This window comes from Stegostoma tigrinum, unplaced genomic scaffold, assembly GCF_030684315.1.
Source record: "Stegostoma tigrinum isolate sSteTig4 unplaced genomic scaffold, sSteTig4.hap1 scaffold_216, whole genome shotgun sequence".
NCBI classification, from domain to species: Eukaryota; Metazoa; Chordata; class Chondrichthyes; order Orectolobiformes; family Stegostomatidae; genus Stegostoma; species Stegostoma tigrinum.
The window spans coordinates 56,533-74,886 of record NW_026728153.1 but is presented as its reverse complement, the minus strand read 5'-3'; the positions used below and the strand labels follow the sequence as shown (position 1 = coordinate 74,886).

Sequence of the window (18,354 nt, the reverse complement as noted above, 5' to 3'; positions counted from 1 at the left end):
AGCGGGACAGAACTGTTGGGGGCAAGTCCCTGTCAGCGGGACAGGACTGCAGGGGGCAAGTCGCAGACAGTGGGTCAGGACTGCGGGGGGCAAGTCGCAGTGAGAGGGTCAGGTCTGCGGGGGGCAAGTCGCAGTGAGCATGTCAGGTGTGCGGGGGGCAAGTCGCAGTGAGCGGATCAGGGCTGCGATTGGAGAGCCCCTGTGAACGGGTCAGGGCTGTGGGGGCCAGTCCCTGTGAGCGAGTCAGGGCTGCGGGGGGGCAAGTCGCAGTGAGCGGGTCAGGGCTGCGGGGGGCAAGTCGCAGTGAGCGGGTCAGGGCTGCGGGGGGCAAGTCGCAGTGAGCGGGTCAGGGCTGCGGGGGGCCAGTCCCAGTGAGCAGGTCAGGGCTGCGGGGGCCAGTCCCTGTGAGCGGGTAAAAAGTGAAATGTAGTTATAATCAGAGGTAGTATAGTTAGGAGAATGAACACTGTTCGTTGTGACCAGGATCGGGAGTCTCGAAAGTAGTGTTGCCTGCCTGGTGCCCAGGTTCAGGGATGCGTCGCCCAGGATATTCCATCTCGGCTACAAAGGAACTTGAAGTGGGAGGAGTAGAAATCCAGCTATCGTGGTCCACACAGGTACCATTGACATGGAAGAAAGAGGAAAGAGGTTCTGCTGAGGGATTATGAGCACCGAGGTGCTGAGGTGAGAAAGCAGAACCAGAATGGTAATAATCTCTGGATTATTATCTGAGCAATTTGGCACGGTGTGAACATAATTATAGATGTACATTGTTCAAATGGTGGCATGGCAGAAATGTGTTTGAATTCATGGGACATTGGCATCGGTATGGGGAAGGAGGGAGTCGTTCTGGTGTTATAGGCTCGACGAGAATAGTATTGGGACAAGTATCCTCGCAAAATACAGAGCTAGGTCTGGGGCTAGGGCGTAAAAATAAAAAGTGTGGAGTGGGTGAGCACAGTTGCATGGAAAATTGTGGAAAGAGTTAGAAGCTGGTAAGTGCTCAGCAAAGTTTCCAGAGCAAGTAATAGGACAAAAAGTATGGAAATGGTCAGGAGTCTCACTTCAGCTGCAGCAGATAAGAAGGGTGGCTGTAAATGCCAGACTGAAGATCTTGTATTGAATTGCAGGGAGTGTATGAAACAAAGTGAATGAGTTTGTGGTGCAGATTGAAATTGACAGATACATCACTCTGGGTATCACAGAGAGGTGGTTGTTAGGGGATAAGTGTTGGGAACGAAATATCCAATGATTCATGTCCGATAGAAAGAACAGGCAAATGGACAGAGATAACAAAGTGTGGAACTGGATGAGCACAGCAGGCCAAGCAGCATCTCAGGAGCGTAAAAGCTGACGTTTTGTCACGCAGCATCAGAGGCTGAGGAAAGTTGAGGTTTTGGGTCAGGACCTTTCCTGAGAAATGGAGGGTGGAAGGGAGCTCAGAAACAAATAGCGTGGAGGGGGAGGAGGTGCTGGGGAAGGTAGGTGGGATGGTAATAAGTGAGTACTATCCAGATTGGAACAGATTTTCCCCAGGGGGTAATGAGTACGAATTCCAAATCACTCTCAAAATCTTAGTGACTGTTAACGTTGATGTTTTTTGTCTGTGTGTTTCAGTAATTGCATGACAGTTGAATGGTTCGTTGAGAGTGAGGAACCTATGGACTCTCACACACCAAGATGGAATTTAGTTCGAAGAGTGACTTAAAATAGTTGCTTGCTTTTAAAATCTTGACCGTTTTTGCTGTCCAGTTGAATGAATTTGGCTTCATACTGCTTCAATAGGAATTAGTGTTTAATAGGAACATATTTGTGAAACTTACAGTTCCGCAAGTTTTAGCATAAACTGGTGCAGCCTTTCGGTGCTTGCAAAAAGGCTCACTTGTCCGTTAATACCGAAGGAAAATTCGAATTTAAAAGTAAGTTCACCCGGTGTCAGGGAATTAAATGTTAATGTTGACTCGAATATAATTTTTTAAAAAGTCATATATTTGTGTAACACTGAACTCAAATTAAAATTTCGATTTGCTGGTTTTACGTTGGATTCATTTTAAATGAGGGTGAAGATCACTTTAAATCCAGCATATTTGTTAAGAAAAGAAATAGCATGTCAAATAAAATTAACTGCATGACTCTTCATAGCCCTATATGTAGAATTTCATTCCGAACTATGAGACAGTTGTGACCCCATACTACCTCAGTGCTCATGGCAAGAGCAAGACTCCTGTTTGACGTGCTGTGCACTTGCATGGAATGGCGGCAACATCAGATTCATTGATGCTTGAGAATCAAAAGAATATGACGATAAGATTTAAAATCAAAATCTCATTGAACACTTCAAGGAACGTATTACAGGAAGAGGGGGAAAGCATGTATGACTAATAGAAGGTGGTGGTGCAGATCAAATAGACCTGTGTGCTAAAACTTAACACAAATTTCACATTGAATGGAACAGTTTAAACAGGCTGGAGGAAGCAGACATGCCAGCCCAAACTTTTTGAATTTGAGCATTCTGTTCATAAACATCAGCAAAATTGTGGGAAACATGTTTATTCTTTCTCTTTTATTGCACAGAACCATACGATGAGACTGTTTTGATGAGGAATTGAAAGATTATGTGTCCCATCCATTTGACTCACAGTTTGGTACCATAGGTTGGTACGATCTTCGTTCGAGCAGGAAAAGGGATGTTCCAGATACAGAAAATCGTCAAACCATTTACGACAAAGTCCGTTTCTGGTTAGTTTTAATTAATGCAGTTAACATTTTTAGCTCGACATGATTGCACAATGGAGTCAATAAGAAAATTCCATCTGATATTCCACATAAATTTTAAGTGGATATTAAAGCAGCTCATTTCTTTTTCACACTGTCTGCTGCTTTTAAGAATGGTTGTCTTATTGTCAAAACGTTTAGCTTTGACTCCATGGCTGCTTCCATTAGCTCACATTGAAACACATGTTTCTTCAGCCAAAAATGCACGTTTAACCGGTGTAGCTTGACTAACCTTCCCCTGTGGTCGTTCCCCTGAAATCCCCTGCGGTCGCTCCCCTGAAAAACAACTATACCATTTTGGATACTGTTCCGGGGGACGAGTTGGCAGTGGGTATGCAGTAGGGTGCAGGTCTCTGGCACAGAGTCTGTCCCTCTTGCATAGAAGGGAAGCGGGGATAGGAAGAGAGTGATAGTCATTGGGGACTCACTAGTTAGAGGGACTGATAGAAGATTTGCCTGGAACGAAAGAGACTCACGATTGGTGTGTTGCCTACCAGGTGCCAGGGTCTGTGATGTCTCGGATCATGTGTTTAGGGTCCTGAGGGGAGAGGTTGACCAGCCCCAAGTCGTGGGACACGTAGGCACCAACGACATAGGTAGAAAGAGGGATAGGGATGTCAGGCAGGATTTCAGGGAGCGAGGGTGGAAGTTGAGAGCGAGAACAAACAGAGTGGTCGTCACTAGTTTGTCACCGTACCACGTGATAGCGAGGCAAAGAACAGGGAGAGATTTCAGCTGAAGACGTGGCTGCAGGGATGGTGCAGGTGGGAGGGCTTCAGGTACATGGACAATTGGGGTTCATTCTGGGGAAGGTGGGACCTGTACAAACAGGACGATATCCACTTGAACCAGAGGGGCACGAATATCCTGGGTGGGAAATTGGCCAGTGCCATTCGGTTGGATTTAAACGAGCTCAGAAGGGGGATGGGAAACTGAGGTGTAGTCCCAGTACACAGGAGGATGAGCGTAGGGAGGACATGGTCAGGACCTCACTGTCACAGAAGTGTGCTGGCAGACAGCAAGCTGGATTGAAGTGTGACGACTTTAATGCCGGGAGTATCCGGAATAATGTAGGTGAGGTTGCAGCTTGGATAGGTACCACGGACTTCGATGTTGTGGCCATTTCGGAGACATGGATAGAGCAGGGTCAGGAATGGATGTTGCAGGTTCTCGTGTTTAGATCTTTCATTAAGGTCTGGGAAGGTGGTAAAAGAGGGGGAGGTGTGGCTTTGTTGGTCAAGGACAGTATAACGGCGGCTGAAAGAACCTTTGAGGACTCGTCTACTGAGGCGGTATGGGCTGATGTTGCCAAGGAACGTTTGTCGACTGAGTCAGTGTGGGTGGAAGTTCGGAACAACAAGGCAGCAGTCACCTCACTGGGGGTTTTCTACGGACCCCAAATAGCAGTTGGGAGATCGAAGAACTCATTGGCCGGCAGATTGTTGGAAAGTGCAAACGTAGCAGGGTTGTTGTTATGGGTGACTTCAACTTTCCCAATATAGATTGAAACCTCCTCAGTGCAGATGGTTTGGATGGAGCCGTTTTTGTCAGGTCTGTTCAGGAGGGTTTCCTGACTTAGTTTGTGGACAGGCCGACGAGGGGGGAGGCCATTTTGGATTTGGTGCTCGGCGATGAGCCAGGACAGGTGTCAGATCTCGTGGTGGGAGAACACTTTGGCGACAGTGACCGCAAGAGCCTCACATTTACCATAGCCATGGAAAGGGAAAGGAGCAGTTACCAGGGGAAGATATTTCACTGGGGTCAAGGAAATTATGATACTATCAGACAGGAGTTGGGAAGTACAGATTGGGAGCAATTGTTCCACAGAAAGGGCGCGGCAGACATGTGGAGGCTGTTCAAGGAGCAGTTGTTGCGAGTGATGTATAAATTTGTTCCTCTGAGACAGGTAAGAAAGGGTAAGATTAAGGAGCCTTGGATGACGGGTACAGAGGTGCTTCTTGTCAAAAAGAAAAGGCAGCGTACGTAAGGTGGAGGAAGTGAGGGTCTAGCACAGCTTTAGAGTATTACAGGCCTGCTGGGAAGGAGCTCAAAAGATATTGCCTGTACAATTGTGACCTGTTACAACCTTTGCGTCCACGCTTGCTCATTCAATGGTGTCAAGATGCCAGCAGTGAGTGTACCTTCTCCATCCCCGAATGCTGTCAGCTCACATAAGACATAGTCCTTACTTAAAATCTTCTGATCAACCAAAGTTCATTGTAATGGACATTTTAGTTATCTGTCATGAAACGAAAACTGATTCTGACTGGCATGACCTGCAGTGCAAATGAATATAATCTGCGAAACGAGATTCCTTATGGGCTTGCAGCCGCTACAAATAATTGCTTTTCAAAGACGTTGCACACATACATTTTTTTCTCCTATTTCCTTAGATTATTTTTTTGTTTATGCATGTTGTGTGGGTTTCCAGTCAGGCCCATAAACACAGGTTGATGCAGTCACTGTTACAACAGGGTATTGAAGGAGAATTTGTGATCTTTGGAGTTTCATTCCAGTGTATGAAGGAGTGCATCATCAAGCCACTTCAGAGCACTACTGGCGACGAATTGTTGCAAGTTTTCAAGTGTTACCGATGGTCACATAAAATATGGCCTTTTTGTTGTTGCGCTATTCATCTTAACTGCACCATATCTAGTATTTCGGCTTGGAAACTATTTCAAGTTTTTTGATTGACTTATTCAAAATCATTTCTGATTGTTGTCATGATATCTACAATATGTTATTTTGATTGGAAATAGAGGATTGGATCTGTCTTAATGGAAATAAAGTATGCGCTTATAAAACCCCTTCTGGGCAAGGTAGTTGCTCACTGGTTAGAGCTGCTCATGCACTGGGGAGCCAGTTGAGATTCCAGTCTTGGGTAACTATCTGTGTGGAATTGACACGTCCTCCCCGCGTCTGCGAGAGGCTTCTGCCAGGTGCTGCAGTTTCCTCCCATTGTTCAAAGATGTGCAGGTCCTTATATGTGATTTGTGAAGCATTTCTTAAATGTTTCAATCCTGCCAGCATCCAGTGCCTTGGACAAAATAACTGGAGATGAATAAAAGATACTGTGCCTTTTGACACCATTTCCTGCTGGATTTTCATCTATCCTGCTTTATATCGGTGACAACTTCCATGACCTCTTTTGATGCTATGTCTGAATTGACAGTCTAGTTCCAAATATTTGTTGTGCAGTATTTCAAGGTCTCTGTTACAGCATACCCATGAATGTCCACTTCAAAAGATACTTCCATATCATAGAATCCCTCCAGTGTGGAAACAAGCCCCTTTTGACCCAAGAAGTCCACAGCCACCCTCCAAAGAGCATCTCACCCTGACTCATCCCCCGACCCTTTCCTCAGTAACCGTACATTTCCCATGACTAACACACATAATCTGCACATCCCTAAACACAATGGGCAAGTTTGGCATGGCCCATACACCTAGCGTGCACATCTTTGGACTGTGGGAGGAAACCAGAGCACCCAGCAGGAACCCATGCAGGCATGGGCAGAATGTACAAACTCCGCACAGAAGATCGCCCAACGGTGGGATCGAACCTGGGTCCCTGGCGCTGTGAGTCAGCAGTGCTAACCACTGAGCCACCGTGCTGCCCTTGGAGTTAGACAGAGCTTGCTTGTTCCTGGGTGGCCTCAAACTGCCAACCTCCACTTCGTGGCAAAAGTGCTGACCAACTGCACTCATCTTCACTGGCTTTTGCTTTGTATCATTGAATTCAATTCTTCAAACTCTATGATAAATATTTAAATTTCCATTGATATGTGAGCGTTGTTTTTAGTACGCAGTATTGGTTTATTATGTTTCATTGGTACATAATGAATATTGTATGTATATGCAAATGGGCAAGTTGGTAATGATGCAGTCCACAGACCTGGAGGATAATAACACCGTCCTTCAATCGCCCACAATGCCCTCTGCAAATTGGTAGAAAACAAAAATTTCTATAAAATTCATCTCCTCCCGTCAGTCGATCAAAATTAATTCAGGATTTTGTACAGACTAATAACCGTAAGATTACACGAGCCTAAACAAAACTACTGGCTCATATTAGTTCAGTAAAGTGAAAGGGCAACAATAGAGGCAGTAGGAACTGCAGATGCTGGAGAATCTGAGATAAGAAGGTGTCAAGCTGGATGAACACAGCAGGCCAAGCAGTATCATCCGGCTCTACACCTTGTTGTCTCAGATTCTCCAGCGCCAATTTTCTGAAGTAGGGTCTCGTCCCGAAACATCAGCTTTCTTGCTTCTCTGATGCTGCTTGGCCTGCTGTGTTCATCCAGCTCTCCACCTTGGGCAACAATAGAGTATGCTTTAAGTCACTAGATATGTTACGTGGGTTTGTCTTCCTTAGGGTGGAGTTAGTGGAACCGAAAAAGATGTCTCCCTCACAGTGTTTGTGACAAAAGAATTGCATCGTTCCTTGGCGGCCTTTCAACAGAATATTCAGAGATTTCCCGAGTGGGAAGAATGTAACTTCTTTTACTTCTCTTTGTCTCACTTTTTCCAACAATTGGAAAATAGATTTTAGAAATAACGTCGAGCTGATGAAGTGTGAAAAGAAAAATAATTCCAAGCAGTGGTGGGAGTTGGTCAGTGAGGTGGGAAGAGTGGATAGGTGGGAGAGAAGGCGGACAGGTCATGGAGGCGGGGATGAGGGGAGGAACTAGTCTTGGGATGAGGCTGGCGGGTCGGGAGATTTTGAGGGTGGCCAAGTCCATATTGAGGCTATTGAGTTGGAAGCTCCCGAGGCAGAATATGAGGTGCTGCTCCTCCAGTTTCTGGGTGGTTTGGTTGTGACACTGGAAGAGGCCCAGGATGGACATGTCATTCAGGGAGTGGGAGGGGGAGTTGAAGTGATGCAATGATTTGGATATGAAAATAGAAGGTGTGTTTAATAAGTTTCCCAATGATTGAAGGTGTAGTAGCCAGCCAAGAAGGTCACCTCAGAATACAATGGGACATTGACAAGGGCGAATAAACTGAGGAATGGCAGATGGTGTTGAGGTTAGCTAAATGTGAGGTGCTACATTTTGGAAAGGCAAATCAGGGCAGCACGTTTACACTGAAGGTTGTGGGGAGTGTTGCTTAATAAAGAGACGCTGGAATGCAGTTTCGTAGTTCCATCAAAGTACAGCCACCGGTAGAAAGGATATGAAGGAGATATTTGGTGTGCTCGCCTTTATTCGTCAGTGCATTGAGTATAGGAGTTGGGAGATCACTTAGCAGCCATGTAGGACGTTGGTTCGGCTGCTTTTGGAATACTGCAATCGATTTTGGTCTCCTTGCGAGAGGAAGGATGTCGGCGCAACATTGAGGGCCGAAGGCCTGTTGTGCGCTGTATTGTTGTCTGTTGTAAACTTGAAAGGGTTCAGAGAAGATTTACAAGGATGTTACCAGCATCGGAGGTTGGAGGTATACCGTGGGCTTGAACAGGCAGCTATTTTTTGGAACTTTGGAGTTCAGGGCTGACCATATCGAAGTTTATACAATTACGAGGGACGTGGATAGAGCAAACAGCCAAGATCTTTTCCCCGGGTTGCTGGAATCCAAAACTGGAGGGAATAGGTTAAAAATGAGAGAGGGAAGATTTAAAATGGACCGGATTTTTTTCATAGTGGTGCAGGTATGGAATGAGCTGCCAGAGGAAGTGGTGGAGGCTTGTACGTTTAAAAGGCATGTGGATGGGTATAAGACGGGTTGAGAGGAATATGGGCCAAATGCTGGCAAATGGGACTAAATTAATTTAGGATATCTGGTCAACATAGACAAATTGGGCCAAAGGATCTGTTTCCCGACTGTGCATCTCTCTGATTCTAAGTGTCTTTTTTCTGAACCACATGGCCCATAATTAGAAAAACTTGAATCAGGATTTGGGAATGTGACAATTCTAATTGGATCTGTTTGATGAAATTAACTCTGTAGGTAATGGTGGTTGAATTATGATTTATCAAATTTGAGTTTATTGCAGCATCTTATAGAATAGAGGAGACACATGTAATCAAAATTGAAAATCAAAACTTGGTAAAATTTTGCATTGGAAATACATGACCAGCCATTGGAGGAGATTCATGACCATTGCATTCAAGTGAGAACAATAAATGCGATTCAGTGACTCAGTGAAACGGGATGTAGTGACTCAGTGAAATGGGATGCAGTGGCTTGTGGAGATGGGATGCAGTGACTTATGGAAATGGGATGCACTGACTGAGGGAAATGGGATGCAGTGACTGAGGGAAAGGAGATTCACTGACTGTGGGAAATGGGATGCAGTGACTCTTGGTACTGGGATGCAGTGACTGAGGGTAATGGGAAGCAGTGACTGAGGGTAATGGGATGCAGTGACTGAGGGTAATGGGATGCAGTGACTGAGGGTAATGGGATGCAGTGACTGAGGGTAATGGGATGCAGTGACTGAGGGTCATGGGATGCAGTGACTGAGGGTCATGGGATGCAGTGACTGCAGGAAAGGAGATGCAGTGACTGCGAGAAAGGAGATGCACTGACTGAGGGAAAGGAGATGCAGTGACTGAGTGAGATGGGATGCAGTGACTGAGTGGAATGGGATGCAGTGATTGAAGGAAATGGGGGCAGTGACCGATGGAAATGGGATGCAGTGATTGAGGGAAATGGGATGCAGTGACTGTGGGAAATGGGATGCAATGGCTGATGGAAAGGAGATGTAGTGACTGAGTGAACTGGGATTCAGTGACTGAGCGAAATGGGATGCAGTGACTGCGGGAAATGGGATGCAGTGACTGAGGGAAATGGGTTGCAGTGACTGAGGGTAATGGGTTGCAGTGACTGAGGGTAATGGGATGCAGTGACTGAGGGTAATGGGATGCAGTGACTGATGGTAATGGGATGCAGTGACTGAGTGAAATGGGCTGCAGTGACTGAGTGAAATGGGATGCAGTGACTGTGAACTGGGACGCAGTGTCTGTTTGAAATGGGATCCTGCGACTGAAGTTAATGGGAAGCAGTGACTGAGGGAAATGGGATGCAGTGACTGAGTGAACTGGGATGCAGTGACTGATGGAAATGGGATGCAGTGACTGATGGAAATGGGATGCTGTGACTGAGGGAAATGAGATGCAGTTAATGGCATAAGGAGATGCAGTGACTGAGTAAAATGGGTGGCAGTGACTGAGTGAAGTGGGAGGCAGTGACTGAGTGAAGTGGGAGGCAGTGACTGAGTGAAATGGGTGGCAGTCACTGAGTGAAATGGGAGGCAGTCACTGAGTGAAATGTGATGCTGTGACTGATGGAAATGGGATGCAGTGACTGAGGGAAATGAGATGCAGTTAATGGCAAAAGGAGATGCAGTGACTGAGTGAAATGGGTGGCAGTGACTGTGTGAAGTGGGAGGCAGTAACTGTGTCAAGTGGGAGGCAGTGACTCGGTGAAATGGGGTGCAGTGACTGAATGAAATGGGATGGAGTGACTGACTGAAATGGGATGGAGTGTCTGAGTGAAATGGGAGTCAGTGACTGAGTGAAATGGGAGTCAGTGACTGAGTGAAATGGGAGTCAGTGACTGAGTGAAATGGGAGTCAGTGACTGAGTGAAATGGGATGCAGTGACTGAGTGAAATGCGATGCAGTGACTGAGTAAAATGGGATGCAGTGACTGAGTGAAATGGGATGCAGTGACTGCGTGAAATGGGATGCAGTGACTGAGGGAATTGGGATGCAGTGGCTGAAGGAAAGGAGACGCAGTGACTTTTGGAAACGGGTTGCAGTGATTGAGTGAAATAGGTAGCAGTGATTGAGTGGAATGGGATGCAGTGGCTGAGTGAAATGGGATGCAGTGACTGAGTGAAATGGGATGCTGTGCCTCAGTGGAATGGGATGCAGTGACTGAGGGAAAGGTGATTCAGTGACTGTGAGAAATGGCAAGCTGTGACTGAGGAAAGGAGATGCAGTGACTGTGGGAAATGGGATGCAATGACGGAGGGAAATGGGACGCAGTGGCTGAGTGAAGTGGGATCCCGTGTCTGTGGGAAACGGGATGCGGTGACTGTGGGGAATGTGATGCAGTGACTGAGGGAAATGGGATTCAGTGACTGCGTGAAATGGGATGCAGTGACTGATGTAAATGGGATGCAGTGGCTGAGTGAAATGGGATGCCGTGGCTGAGTGAAATGGGATGCCGTGGCTGAGTGAAATGGGATGCCGTGGCTGAGTGAAATGGGAAGCAGTGACTGAGTGAAATGTGATGCAGTGACTGAGTGAAATGGGATGCAGTCACTGAGTGAAATGGGATGCAGTGATGGATGGTAATGGGATGCAGTGACTGAGTGAAATGGGATGCAGTGACTGACTGAAATGGTATGCAGTGAGTGAGTGAAATGGGAAGCAGTGACCGAGGGAAATGGAATGCGGTGACTGTGGGGAATAGTGTGTGGTGACTAACGGAAACGGATGCACTGTCTCAGCTGAATAGTGTTCACTGTCTTCGTTAAATGGGATGCAGTGACTGAGGGAAATGGGATGCAGTGACTGAGGGAAATGGGAGGGAGTGACTGACTGAAATGGGAGGGAGTGACTGACTGAAATGGGAGGGAGTGACTGACTGAAATGGGAGGCAGTGACTGAGTGAATTGGGATGGTGTGACTGAGGGTAATGTAATGCAGTGACTGAGTGAAATGCGATGCAGTTAATGGTAAAAGGAGATGCAGTGACTGAGTCAAGTGCGAGGCAGTGAGTGAGTGAAATGGGTGGCAGTGACTGTGTGAAGTGGGAGGCAGTGACTCGGTGAAATGGGATGCAGTGACTGAGTGAAGTGGGAGGCAGTGACTGAGGGAAATGGGATGCACTCACTGAGTGAAATGGGATGCTGTGACTGATGGAAATGGGATACTGTGACTGAGGGTAATGTGATGCAGTGACTGAGTGAAATGGGACGCAGTGACTGAGTGAAATGGGACGCAGTGACTGAGTGAAATGGGACGCAGTGACTGATTGAAATGGGAAGCAGTGACTGAGTGAAATGGGAAGCAGTGAGTGAGGGTCATGGGATGCAGTGAGCGAGGGTCATGGGATGCAATGACTGAAGGAAATGGGATGCGGTGACTGAGGGAAATGGAATGCGGTGATTGTGGGGAATAGGGTGCGGTGACTGAGGGAAATGGATGCACGATCCCAGTTGAATAGGATTCAATGTTTCCGTTAAATAGGATGTCGTGACTGAGTCAAATGGGATGCTGTGACTCAGTTAAATGGGATGCAGTGACTGAGTGAAATGGGAGGCAGTGACTGAGTGAAATGGCAGGCAGTGACTGAGTGAAATGGGAGGCAGTGACTGATGGAAATGGGATACTGTGACTGAGGGTAATGTGATGCAGTGACTGAGTGAAATGGGATGCAGTGACTGAGTGAAATGGGATGCAGTGGCTGAGTGAAATGGGACGCAGTCACTGAGTGAAATGGGACGCAGTCACTGAGTGAAATGGGACGCAGTCACTGAGTGAAATGGGATGCCGTGACTGAGTGAAATGGGATGCCGTGACTGAGTGAAATGGGATGCCGTGACTGACTGAAATGGGATGCAGTGACTGACTGAAATGGGATGCAGTGACTGACTGAAATGGGTGCAGTGACAGAGTGAAATGGGATGCAGTGAGTGAGTGAAATGGGAAGCAGTAACCAGGGAAATGGAATGCGGTGACTGTGGGGAATAGGGTGCGGTGACTGACGGAAACGGATGCTCTGTCTCAGCTGAATAGTGTTCACTGTCTCCATTAAATGGGCTGCAGTGACTGAGGGAAAGGACATGCAGTGAATGTGGGAAATTGGATGCAGTGACTGAGGGAAATGGGAGGGAGTGACTGACTGAAATGGGAGGGAGTGACTGACTGAAATGGGAGGGAGTGACTGACTGAAATGGGAGGGAGTGACTGAGTGAAATGGGAGGGAGTGACTGAGTGAATTGGGATGCTGTGACTGAGGGTAATGTAATGCAGTGACTGAGTGAAATGCGATGCAGTTAATGGCAAAAGGAGATGCAGTGACTGAGTCAAGTGGGAGGCAGTGACTGCGTGAAGTGGGAGGCAGTGACTGATGGAAATGGGATACTGTGACTGATGGAAATGGGATACTGTGACTGAGGGAAATGAGATGCAGTTAATGGCAAAAGGAGATGCAGTGACTGAGTAAAATGGGTGGCAGTGACTGAGTGAAGTGGGAGGCAGTGACTGAGTGAAGTGGGAGGCAGTGACTGAGTGAAATGGGTGGCAGTCACTGAGTGAAATGGGAGGCAGTCACTGAGTGAAATGTGATGCTGTGACTGATGGAAATGGGATGCAGTGACTGAGGGAAATGAGATGCAGTTAATGGCAAAAGGAGATGCAGTGACTGAGTGAAATGGGTGGCAGTGACTGTGTGAAGTGGGAGGCAGTAACTGTGTCAAGTGGGAGGCAGTGACTCGGTGAAATGGGGTGCAGTGACTGAATGAAATGGGATGGAGTGACTGACTGAAATGGGATGGAGTGTCTGAGTGAAATGGGATGGAGTGACTGAGTGAAATGGGAGTCAGTGACTGAGTGAAATGGGAGTCAGTGACTGAGTGAAATGGGAGTCAGTGACTGAGTGAAATGGGAGTCAGTGACTGAGTGAAATGGGAGTCAGTGACTGCGTGAAATGGGATGCAGTGACTGCGTGAAATGGGATGCAGTGACTGAGGGAATTGGGATGCAGTGGCTGAAGGAAAGGAGACGCAGTGACTTTTGGAAACGGGTTGCAGTGATTGAGTGAAATAGGTAGCAGTGATTGAGTGGAATGGGATGCAGTGGCTGAGTGAAATGGGATGCAGTGACTGAGTGAAATGGGATGCTGTGCCTCAGTGGAATGGGATGCAGTGACTGAGGGAAAGGTGATTCAGTGACTGTGAGAAATGGCAAGCTGTGACTGAGGAAAGGAGATGCAGTGACTGTGGGAAATGGGATGCAATGACGGAGGGAAATGGGACGCAGTGGCTGAGTGAAGTGGGATCCCGTGTCTGTGGGAAACGGGATGCGGTGACTGTGGGGAATGTGATGCAGTGACTGAGGGAAATGGGATTCAGTGACTGCGTGAAATGGGATGCAGTGACAGCGTGAAATGGGATGCCGTGGCTGAGTGAAATGGGATGCCGTGGCTGAGTGAAATGGGATGCCGTGGCTGAGTGAAATGGGAAGCAGTGACTGAGTGAAATGTGATGCAGTGACTGAGTGAAATGGGATGCAGTCACTGAGTGAAATGGGATGCAGTCACTGAGTGAAATGGGATGCAGTGATGGATGGTAATGGGATGCAGTGACTGAGTGAAATGGGATGCAGTGACTGACTGAAATGGTATGCAGTGAGTGAGTGAAATGGGAAGCAGTGACCGAGGGAAATGGAATGCGGTGACTGTGGGGAATAGTGTGTGGTGACTAACGGAAACGGATGCACTGTCTCAGCTGAATAGTGTTCACTGTCTTCGTTAAATGGGATGCAGTGACTGAGGGAAATGGGAGGGAGTGACTGACTGAAATGGGAGGGAGTGACTGACTGAAATGGGAGGGAGTGACTGACTGAAATGGGAGGCAGTGACTGAGTGAATTGGGATGGTGTGACTGAGGGTAATGTAATGCAGTGACTGAGTGAAATGCGATGCAGTTAATGGTAAAAGGAGATGCAGTGACTGAGTCAAGTGCGAGGCAGTGAGTGAGTGAAATGGGTGGCAGTGACTGTGTGAAGTGGGAGGCAGTGACTCGGTGAAATGGGATGCAGTGACTGAGTGAAGTGGGAGGCAGTGACTGAGGGAAATGGGATGCACTCACTGAGTGAAATGGGATGCTGTGACTGATGGAAATGGGATACTGTGACTGAGGGTAATGTGATGCAGTGACTGAGTGAAATGGGACGCAGTGACTGAGTGAAATGGGACGCAGTGACTGAGTGAAATGGGACGCAGTGACTGATTGAAATGGGAAGCAGTGACTGAGTGAAATGGGAAGCAGTGAGTGAGGGTCATGGGATGCAGTGAGCGAGGGTCATGGGATGCAATGACTGAAGGAAATGGGATGCGGTGACTGAGGGAAATGGAATGCGGTGATTGTGGGGAATAGGGTGCGGTGACTGAGGGAAATGGATGCACGATCCCAGTTGAATAGGATTCAATGTTTCCGTTAAATAGGATGTCGTGACTGAGTCAAATGGGATGCTGTGACTCAGTTAAATGGGATGCAGTGACTGAGTGAAATGGCAGGCAGTGACTGAGTGAAATGGCAGGCAGTGACTGAGTGAAATGGGAGGCAGTGACTGATGGAAATGGGATACTGTGACTGAGGGTAATGTGATGCAGTGACTGAGTGAAATGGGATGCAGTGACTGAGTGAAATGGGATGCAGTGGCTGAGTGAAATGGGACGCAGTCACTGAGTGAAATGGGACGCAGTCACTGAGTGAAATGGGACGCCGTGACTGAGTGAAATGGGATGCCGTGACTGAGTGAAATGGGATGCCGTGACTGACTGAAATGGGATGCAGTGACTGACTGAAATGGGATGCAGTGACTGACTGAAATGGGTGCAGTGACAGAGTGAAATGGGATGCAGTGAGTGAGTGAAATGGGAAGCAGTAACCAGGGAAATGGAATGCGGTGACTGTGGGGAATAGGGTGCGGTGACTGACGGAAACGGATGCTCTGTCTCAGCTGAATAGTGTTCACTGTCTCCATTAAATGGGCTGCAGTGACTGAGGGAAAGGACATGCAGTGAATGTGGGAAATTGGATGCAGTGACTGAGGGAAATGGGAGGGAGTGACTGACTGAAATGGGAGGGAGTGACTGACTGAAATGGGAGGGAGTGACTGACTGAAATGGGAGGGAGTGACTGAGTGAAATGGGAGGGAGTGACTGAGTGAATTGGGATGCTGTGACTGAGGGTAATGTAATGCAGTGACTGAGTGAAATGCGATGCAGTTAATGGCAAAAGGAGATGCAGTGACTGAGTCAAGTGGGAGGCAGTGACTGCGTGAAGTGGGAGGCAGTGACTGATGGAAATGGGATACTGTGACTGATGGAAATGGGATACTGTGACTGAGGGAAATGAGATGCAGTTAATGGCAAAAGGAGATGCAGTGACTGAGTAAAATGGGTGGCAGTGACTGAGTGAAGTGGGAGGCAGTGACTGAGTGAAGTGGGAGGCAGTGACTGAGTGAAATGGGTGGCAGTCACTGAGTGAAATGGGAGGCAGTCACTGAGTGAAATGTGATGCTGTGACTGATGGAAATGGGATGCAGTGACTGAGGGAAATGAGATGCAGTTAATGGCAAAAGGAGATGCAGTGACTGAGTGAAATGGGTGGCAGTGACTGTGTGAAGTGGGAGGCAGTAACTGTGTCAAGTGGGAGGCAGTGACTCGGTGAAATGGGGTGCAGTGACTGAATGAAATGGGATGGAGTGACTGACTGAAATGGGATGGAGTGTCTGAGTGAAATGGGATGGAGTGACTGAGTGAAATGGGAGTCAGTGACTGAGTGAAATGGGAGTCAGTGACTGAGTGAAATGGGAGTCAGTGACTGAGTGAAATGGGAGTCAGTGACTGAGTGAAATGGGAGTCAGTGACTGAGTGAAATGGGAGTCAGTGACTGAGTGAAATGCGATGCAGTGACTGAGTGAAATGGGAGTCAGTGACTGAGTGAAATGGGAGTCAGTGACTGAGTGAAATGGGAGTCAGTGACTGAGTGAAATGGGAGTCAGTGACTGAGTGAAATGGGATGCAGTGACTGAGTGAAATGCGATGCAGTGACTGAGTAAAATGGGATGCAGTGACTGAGTGAAATGGGATGCAGTGACTGCGTGAAATGGGATGCAGTGACTGAGGGAATTGGGATGCAGTGGCTGAAGGAAAGGAGACGCAGTGACTTTTGGAAACGGGTTGCAGTGATTGAGTGAAATAGGTAGCAGTGATTGAGTGGAATGGGATGCAGTGGCTGAGTGAAATGGGATGCAGTGACTGAGTGAAATGGGATGCTGTGCCTCAGTGGAATGGGATGCAGTGACTGAGGGAAAGGTGATTCAGTGACTGTGAGAAATGGCAAGCTGTGACTGAGGAAAGGAGATGCAGTGACTGTGGGAAATGGGATGCAATGACGGAGGGAAATGGGACGCAGTGGCTGAGTGAAGTGGGATCCCGTGTCTGTGGGAAACGGGATGCGGTGACTGTGGGGAATGTGATGCAGTGACTGAGGGAAATGGGATTCAGTGACTGCGTGAAATGGGATGCAGTGACAGCGTGAAATGGGATGCCGTGGCTGAGTGAAATGGGATGCCGTGGCTGAGTGAAATGGGATGCCGTGGCTGAGTGAAATGGGAAGCAGTGACTGAGTGAAATGTGATGCAGTGACTGAGTGAAATGTGATGCAGTGACTGAGTGAAATGTGATGCAGTGACTGAGTGAAATGGGATGCAGTCACTGAGTGAAATGGGATGCAGTGATGGATGGTAATGGGATGCAGTGACTGAGTGAAATGGGATGCAGTGACTGAGTGAAATGGGATGCAGTGACTGACTGAAATGGTATGCAGTGAGTGAGTGAAATGGGAAGCAGTGACCGAGGGAAATGGAATGCGGTGACTGTGGGGAATAGTGTGTGGTGACTAACGGAAACGGATGCACTGTCTCAGCTGAATAGTGTTCACTGTCTTCGTTAAATGGGATGCAGTGACTGAGGGAAATGGGAGGGAGTGACTGACTGAAATGGGAGGGAGTGACTGACTGAAATGGGAGGGAGTGACTGACTGAAATGGGAGGCAGTGACTGAGTGAATTGGGATGGTGTGACTGAGGGTAATGTAATGCAGTGACTGAGTGAAATGCGATGCAGTTAATGGTAAAAGGAGATGCAGTGACTGAGTCAAGTGCGAGGCAGTGAGTGAGTGAAATGGGTGGCAGTGACTGTGTGAAGTGGGAGGCAGTGACTCGGTGAAATGGGATGCAGTGACTGAGTGAAGTGGGAGGCAGTGACTGAGGGAAATGGGATGCACTCACTGAGTGAAATGGGATGCTGTGACTGATGGAAATGGGATACTGTGACTGAGGGTAATGTGATGCAGTGACTGAGTGAAATGGGACGCAGTGACTGAGTGAAATGGGACGCAGTGACTGAGTGAAATGGGACGCAGTGACTGATTGAAATGGGAAGCAGTGACTGAGTGAAATGGGAAGCAGTGAGTGAGGGTCATGGGATGCAGTGAGCGAGGGTCATGGGATGCAATGACTGAAGGAAATGGGATGCGGTGACTGAGGGAAATGGAATGCGGTGATTGTGGGGAATAGGGTGCGGTGACTGAGGGAAATGGATGCACGATCCCAGTTGAATAGGATTCAATGTTTCCGTTAAATAGGATGTCGTGACTGAGTCAAATGGGATGCTGTGACTCAGTTAAATGGGATGCAGTGACTGAGTGAAATGGGAGGCAGTGACTGAGTGAAATGGCAGGCAGTGACTGAGTGAAATGGCAGGCAGTGACTGAGTGAAATGGCAGGCAGTGACTGAGTGAAATGGGAGGCAGTGACTGATGGAAATGGGATACT

General features: G+C 47.8%; 1 long non-coding RNA gene across 1 annotated transcript in view; it reads left to right on the top strand.

Annotated features, from left to right (window-relative positions):
• LOC132207938 (uncharacterized) overlaps positions 1 to 18,354 on the top strand; it is a 159,343-nt gene that overhangs the window by 93,035 nt on the left and 47,954 nt on the right. Inside the window, exon 5 of the long non-coding RNA XR_009444026.1 lies at positions 2,575 to 2,739. This is a non-coding gene — a long non-coding RNA (uncharacterized LOC132207938). The remainder of the gene's footprint in view (positions 1 to 2,574; positions 2,740 to 18,354) is intronic.